This window comes from Bison bison, unplaced genomic scaffold (assembly GCF_000754665.1).
Source record: "Bison bison bison isolate TAMUID 2011002044 unplaced genomic scaffold, Bison_UMD1.0 scf7180017864249, whole genome shotgun sequence".
Taxonomy (NCBI): Eukaryota; Metazoa; Chordata; class Mammalia; order Artiodactyla; family Bovidae; genus Bison; species Bison bison.
This window is the reverse complement of record NW_011494821.1, coordinates 2,688,838-2,694,893: the sequence shown is the minus strand read 5'-3', so window position 1 is coordinate 2,694,893 and position 6,056 is coordinate 2,688,838. Positions and strand designations below refer to the sequence as shown.

At 56.1% G+C, this 6,056-nt stretch overlaps 1 protein-coding gene across 1 annotated transcript in view; it reads right to left on the bottom strand.

Moving 5' to 3' along the window:
- CAMKK1 (calcium/calmodulin-dependent protein kinase kinase 1, alpha) overlaps positions 1–6,056 on the bottom strand; it is a 30,039-nt gene that overhangs the window by 23,295 nt on the left and 688 nt on the right.

The window sequence follows — 6,056 nt, the reverse complement described above, 5'->3', positions numbered from 1 at the left end:
CCTCTCCAGCTTGACCCCCAAACCAACCTCTGGTGTCCAGTCCCAGCCCTCATATTCAACCACATCCCTGGGCTGAACCCTGACCCCGGGCTGAACCCGGATACGCAGGCTGGGACTCCATTTCTGCCCAGGGCTGAGCACAGGCCCCACCCCACTCAGTGCCCCTCCCCCTTCCTGGACCAGACTGAGTATCTTCTCCGGAAAAGGAAGTAAGTGGACTCCTGACCCTCTGCCCTTCCTGTCTGGTGGTAACTTGCACTGTCACCACAAAACAATTTCGAGAACATGGTCTTTATCTCACTCCTTATTCCCCCATCACCTTACTTTGACAGATGTCAAGGAGGCTGGGCTCGCTGGAGTCCACTGGCTACAGAGGAGCCTGGGCTGGGTTCCTGTCCTGCCTGCCAACCTACCTAGGGCAGCTCCTTCCCAGCTCTGAGCCTCAGTCTTCCCATCTGTACTACAGATGCAGGACCTTCCCAGATTCCCAAGCCTACAAGACTTGGAAATGAACTGTGGGTAAGGGCATGGTCCAGACCCCCTGTGTCTGACACCCAAAGTACTGAATGAGTGGTAGCCTGGTGGAGCTGATGTTGGCATGCAGAAAGGAAGGGGGAAGGGGATCTAGACTGGCAACAGGAAAAGATACGGACGCTGGACCTAAAGGAGTGAGGAGAATGTGAGTATCGGGGAGGCCTCCCTGGAGGAGGTTAGAGTGGCAAATAGACTAAAACATTGGGAAGGCTTCTCTGAAGTAGGTGAGGAAGTGAGTAGGGCTAGAGCATCATGGAGGCCTTCCTGGAGGAGATGGAATGGGATTAGAGCATCAGAAAGGCTTTAGGAACCAGATGGTTTCAAGAAGGAAGAGGCCAGGGCTAAAAGGAACCCTCCAAGCCTGGCCCACCCTGCCACCCTTCCCCCTCACTCTGTAAGTTCTTTTTCTCCCACATAAACTCCACAGATTAGGGTTCTTGTCTGCCTCGTCTCCATAAGACCACTAGCCTCTGCAGCAGTACCTGAGGCATCGTAGGCGTTCAATAAGTATTTGCCATAGTGATCATTACAGTCCTGGCCCCATTACACAGATGGGAAAGCAGAGAGGAGAGAGGGAACCCCAAGGAGCTTAAGACCCCAGCCCACAGCAGGGAATGGATGGCAGTGTCTGGAACTCTTGTCCTCTGGTCCCCAGCAGGAACCCAGGGGACTGAGAACCATCACAGGCAGAGGCCACAGGCCTCAGAGCCCAACAAATTTACATATGATTTTCCCTGAGACTGTCACCCTTTTTTTCTCAGATGAGGAAAGTAGGGCCCAGCAAGGGACAGGGGTGGGTCTGGGGTCACACCTCAGGTCAGGGCAGACCCTTCCTGCTCCACTCTGGGGCCCTGTTCCCTGGTTTAGGACCCAGGCTCTGAAGCCAGGCTGCCAGGCCAACGCCCCTTCCTGGTGGTGTGCCCATCCACGGGCAGGTGACTGATCTCTGTGCCTGGGTTTTCCCCATCTGCAGAATGGGGTTAGCAGCAGTATCACTGCCCAGGTGGCTGGGAGGAGTAAGGGAAGGAACGCCCTTACCGGGCTCAGAACCGGGCCTGCCCCTAACGGAGCCCCGTAAAACTGAGTTGTTGTGTTGCTGTTGTTGTGATTGCCTGGGACACGCGGTGGCCCAGATGGAGGTGCGGGCGGCACAGGCAGCTGTGAGAGCTGACGTCAGGCCCTCCACACTCCCTCCCGCCTGGATCAGATTCAGGTGACTAAGCACGGCTATGCAGGAGGTGCCCCGGGGAGGCCCCCGGTTCCTGCCTGTGTCCAGGCGACAGGGCCTGGCACCCTGTGTGTGAGGGTGTGTGTCAAGTGAGAGAATATGGGCGAGCAGGGCTGTCAGCTCTGGGTAACAGTGTGTGTGGGGGGAGGGGGTTCTGCACACAGGAGCCCGTCTGCCCGGAAACAAAAATCTACAGCTGTGGTCTACATTCGGTGGTTAAGCATGTTCATGTGCATTGTGTGTCTTGGGGTCTTTGTGTACCCGTGCCCCAGGATTGGGGGAGGGGGTGGGCCCTGCACCCGCTGGGTGCCATGGGAACCTGATCTCAGAAAGTCAAGTTGGAACCTCCCACGTTCCCACACAGTCACCTGTCCACCAGCCCGGGGCTGCCTGCTGGGCTGGGCTGTATGTCTTGGGTAGGACCCATCCCTCTCTGGAAGCTCACCCAGGGCGTTTCTCAAGGCCATCTCCAAGCTTAAGCCCTTAAGTCTGTAGACACTGTATAGAAACTGACTCGGCGGCTAGCTAGGAGCCACATGGGCATAAAGAAGGACAGACAGGCTGGCAGCCAGGCCCAGGGCAGAGCAAGGACTTCTACAGGCATGGGGAGCCTCCTAGGGACCAGCTTGGTCCTGCAGGTGAGAATGGCCAGGCTCAGGCCCTTCCTCACTGAGAAGCACGACCCCCAGCTGTCCTCCCAGACTGGGGCTATGTTGCCCTGGACACATCATTGAACTTTTGGAGCCTCAGTATGCTATGTGAATAGGATAGATAGCCCCCATCCTGCCATCTCCCAGGGCTATGGGAGGAAGTGAATGAGACTATGGATGTTGAAGCAGATTGTGTCTGAGTGATGTGGGGCTAGGATATGTCTGTCACAACCACCGAGAGAGAGAGCCTTGTTGTGCACACAAAGTGCAGCCTCAAGGACTTCCCTGGTGGTCCAGTGGTTGAGAATCCGCCTGCCAATGCAGGGGACACAGGTTCGATCCCTGATCCAGGAAGATGCCACATGCATCAAGGCAACTAAGCCTGTGTACCACAACTACTGAAGCCCGCACGCCTGTGCTCTGCAACAAGAGAAGCCAATGCACACAACGAGGGAGTAGCCCCTGCTCTCTGCAACTAGAGAAAGCTCAAGTGTAGCAACAATGACCAGTGCAGACAAAAAAGAAAAAAAAAGTTACTCTTAAAAACACGAAAACAAACAAAAAGCCCACAAAGCATAGCCCCATATCTACCCCTGGCTCCAGGATGGCCTGGCACATTACCCAGCTCAGACTTCTCCTTCCAGGCTATGTCCCTCATCCCCACCTCATTCCCAGGTATCTGGCTGCTCCTAAGGGATGCAGGGGCCTTCCCAGGAGGCCCTCCTGGTTGCCAATGCAGGAGACAAGAGACTTGGGTTCGATCCCTGGGTCAGGAAGATCCCCTGGAGGAGGGAATGGCAATGCACTCCAGTATTTTTCTCTGGGAAATGCCATGGACAGAGGATCCTGGAGGGCTACAGTCCATGGAATCGCAAAGAGTCAGACATGACTGAAGGGACTTAGCCCGAAGCGCACAGGGGATGCAGACCCTGGCTCCAGACCCCACAGGACCAGGTCTCCTCTTCAAGATGAACCTCATCACCTTGGCCCCTCAGAGGAGGCCCAGAAGAGGACAGAGCAGGCATATCTTGCTCTCACCCACACTGGTTCAAGCAGCCCCGCCTGGGATGAATGTCTTCAGATCTCGCCCTGAATTCTGGAAGGCCGCTGGGAATCTCAGGGCCAGGTTGAGCAGGGGCCCAGCTACCATCTAGGCAAGACAAGACATGGTCCTGGTTGCCAGGGGACAGGCCAGAAGGGAAAGATGTAAGGAGGTGGTCTGGTCCCCTGGGACCAGACATAGAAGGTGGCCTTGGTATCCCTAGGCTGCCTCACAGGAGCTGTGTTTATGCTCCTGACAAGTGTCTGGATGGCCCTGGCAACGGGTGGCCTCCGCGGCTCCCGCCTCCGCCTGGGATGACTCAGTCCCCTCGGGGGAGGCCCAGGCGTCTGGTGCCAAGTCATGCTGGAGGATGCCTGCTGTGACAACGCCCCCTCCCACCATCCCCAGGGAGGCCCCAGCCACTGAGGTGGGCTCTGCGCCTAATTCAGCCCAGCAGCCCTTAGCACATCCTCAGTGGCTCCTGCTGATGTCCTCCAGGTCCTCCCTCCTCTCTCTGCCCCTCCTCATCCTCCAAACCAGGTCCATGCCTCCAGCCCAACTCCTTCCAGCCAGCTGCCTCCTCCCCTCGGTGCTCCCCGGCAGCTCGGTTCCAATTCAGCTCAGCATTTCCCTCGAGTCCGCTCTTCCTCTTCCTCCTCTGTCCCCATCTCAGAGATGAGTGCCATCATCCTCCCAGTTCTCCCAGGCCAGAAGCCTGGCAGCCCTCCTTATCACCCATCGTTTCCCTTTTGCCCATCCTTAACCCCCGAACCTTACCCCACTTACTCTCCTTTCTGGCCGAAAGTCCCAAACTGCAGACTCTCTTGTGCTGCCAGCCCTTCAGACAGGCTGTGCCTTCTGCCAGGAACACACCTCCCTCTCCTTGGCTGCTGGAGGACAATTCAGACATCTCCTCCCTGATCTCCCCACAGCTGGGTGAGGTCACCAAACTTAACTCCTTAAAAAGTCCAGATCCAGCCCTCCACTTTCCTTCCCCACTATTTCCTCCATACCTGCCACCCACCCCCAGGCTCACACCTCAATCCCACCCCACCCCATCCTCCATCCCACTTCCTAGAGGGGATATTGCTAACATGCAAGTTAATTTGGTCTCAGTTCTTCCAGACCTGGCCTTCCAGGATCTTGGAATCTGAAGGACAGAAGAGCAGGAGACCTTGCTCTGAGCAGCGAGGAGACTGGGGCTCAGAGGCTGGGAAGCAGCCAGGGAACCCAGAGCCATTCATTCACATGAAAAAAACTCAACTGAGCACTTGCTGTATGTGCCAGGCACGGTGTTAGGTGCCAGGAGATAAAGCACCAAACCAAAAAGACAAAGTCCCTGCTTCAGTGAGGTTTAATTTCTAGTGGAACAAGAAGCAACAAACAAGAAAGCTGGGAATTAATAGATGGCATGTCAAGTGGTACATGCTGTGGAGAAAAAAATTACAGTTGTCTGAGGGAAATCAAGAGTGAGGCCCAGGAACTTCCCTGGTGGTCCAGTGGTGAAGAATCCACCTTGCAATGCAGGGGACATGGGTTCCATCCCTGGTCAGGGAACCAAGACCCCACATGCTGCTGAGCAACTAAGACCACGTACCACAAAGAGTCCATGAGCCGAAGATCCTTCAAGGAAAGATCCCACATGACTCAAACAAAGATTCCATGTGTCAGAACTAAGACCCAATGCGTCCAGATAAGACGGTGATCATGCTATCTGAGGAACAGCAAGAAGGCCGATGTCCTTGGAGTGTGGTGTCCATGTGTGAGAGGTACCTGATGGCAAGCAGAGCTCCACCTTGATGAGAAGGCACAGTCATTCACTGTGCCTGGTCTCAGGGATGGCTTCCTGGAGGAGGTGGCATTTAAGCTCCTGATCACTGAGTAAGAGTTTCAGAGGAGGCGATGGAAGGTCACACTGTGCATGACAGACAGCCACTTCCTGGCTGGGACGCAGGGCTTGGCCTCGGGGGTCTTTTTGGACAGAGACCAGGAAATCTCAAAAGCCAGAGGAAGGGTCTGAGTAGGGGAGTGACTGCGTTGGATGAGATTTAAAAAAAAACAACCCTCTGTCCTCTGTGGAGGCTAGGGCTAACAGGCCAAGGAAGAGGCAGGGGTCCCCAGAGTCTGTGGGCCTAGGATACAGTCTGGCACTCGGTGGGTGCTCCATCTGTATGCTCTAGAGGGAAAAATGAGGGATGTGGGGGCGACCAGTGCATCCTCAAGGACACAAGCTGTTTGCTCCTGCAGACTCCCCACCCCCGTGGCGGATATAAACCCCATGTGTGCCCACCCAGACATAGTCCTGTGACCTGGGACATAACCTTCTCTACACACTCCTGTACCCCGAAGACACACATACACACACCACTCCCGGAGCAGGCGCACGCCCATGTCCGCGTGACCCGCCCTCACACACCACTCCATCCAGTAAATGCACCCCCCTCACACACACAGGCACACTCCTATGCCCACGTGACACACGCACACCCGCCTCCAAACACCACACACAGGTCCTCGAGCACGTGTGCACCCTCCGAGCTACCAGTTCTGCGCCTGTCAGGCCGCAGCCACCGCAGCCTCCACCTCCGCCGCCCCCCCCCCT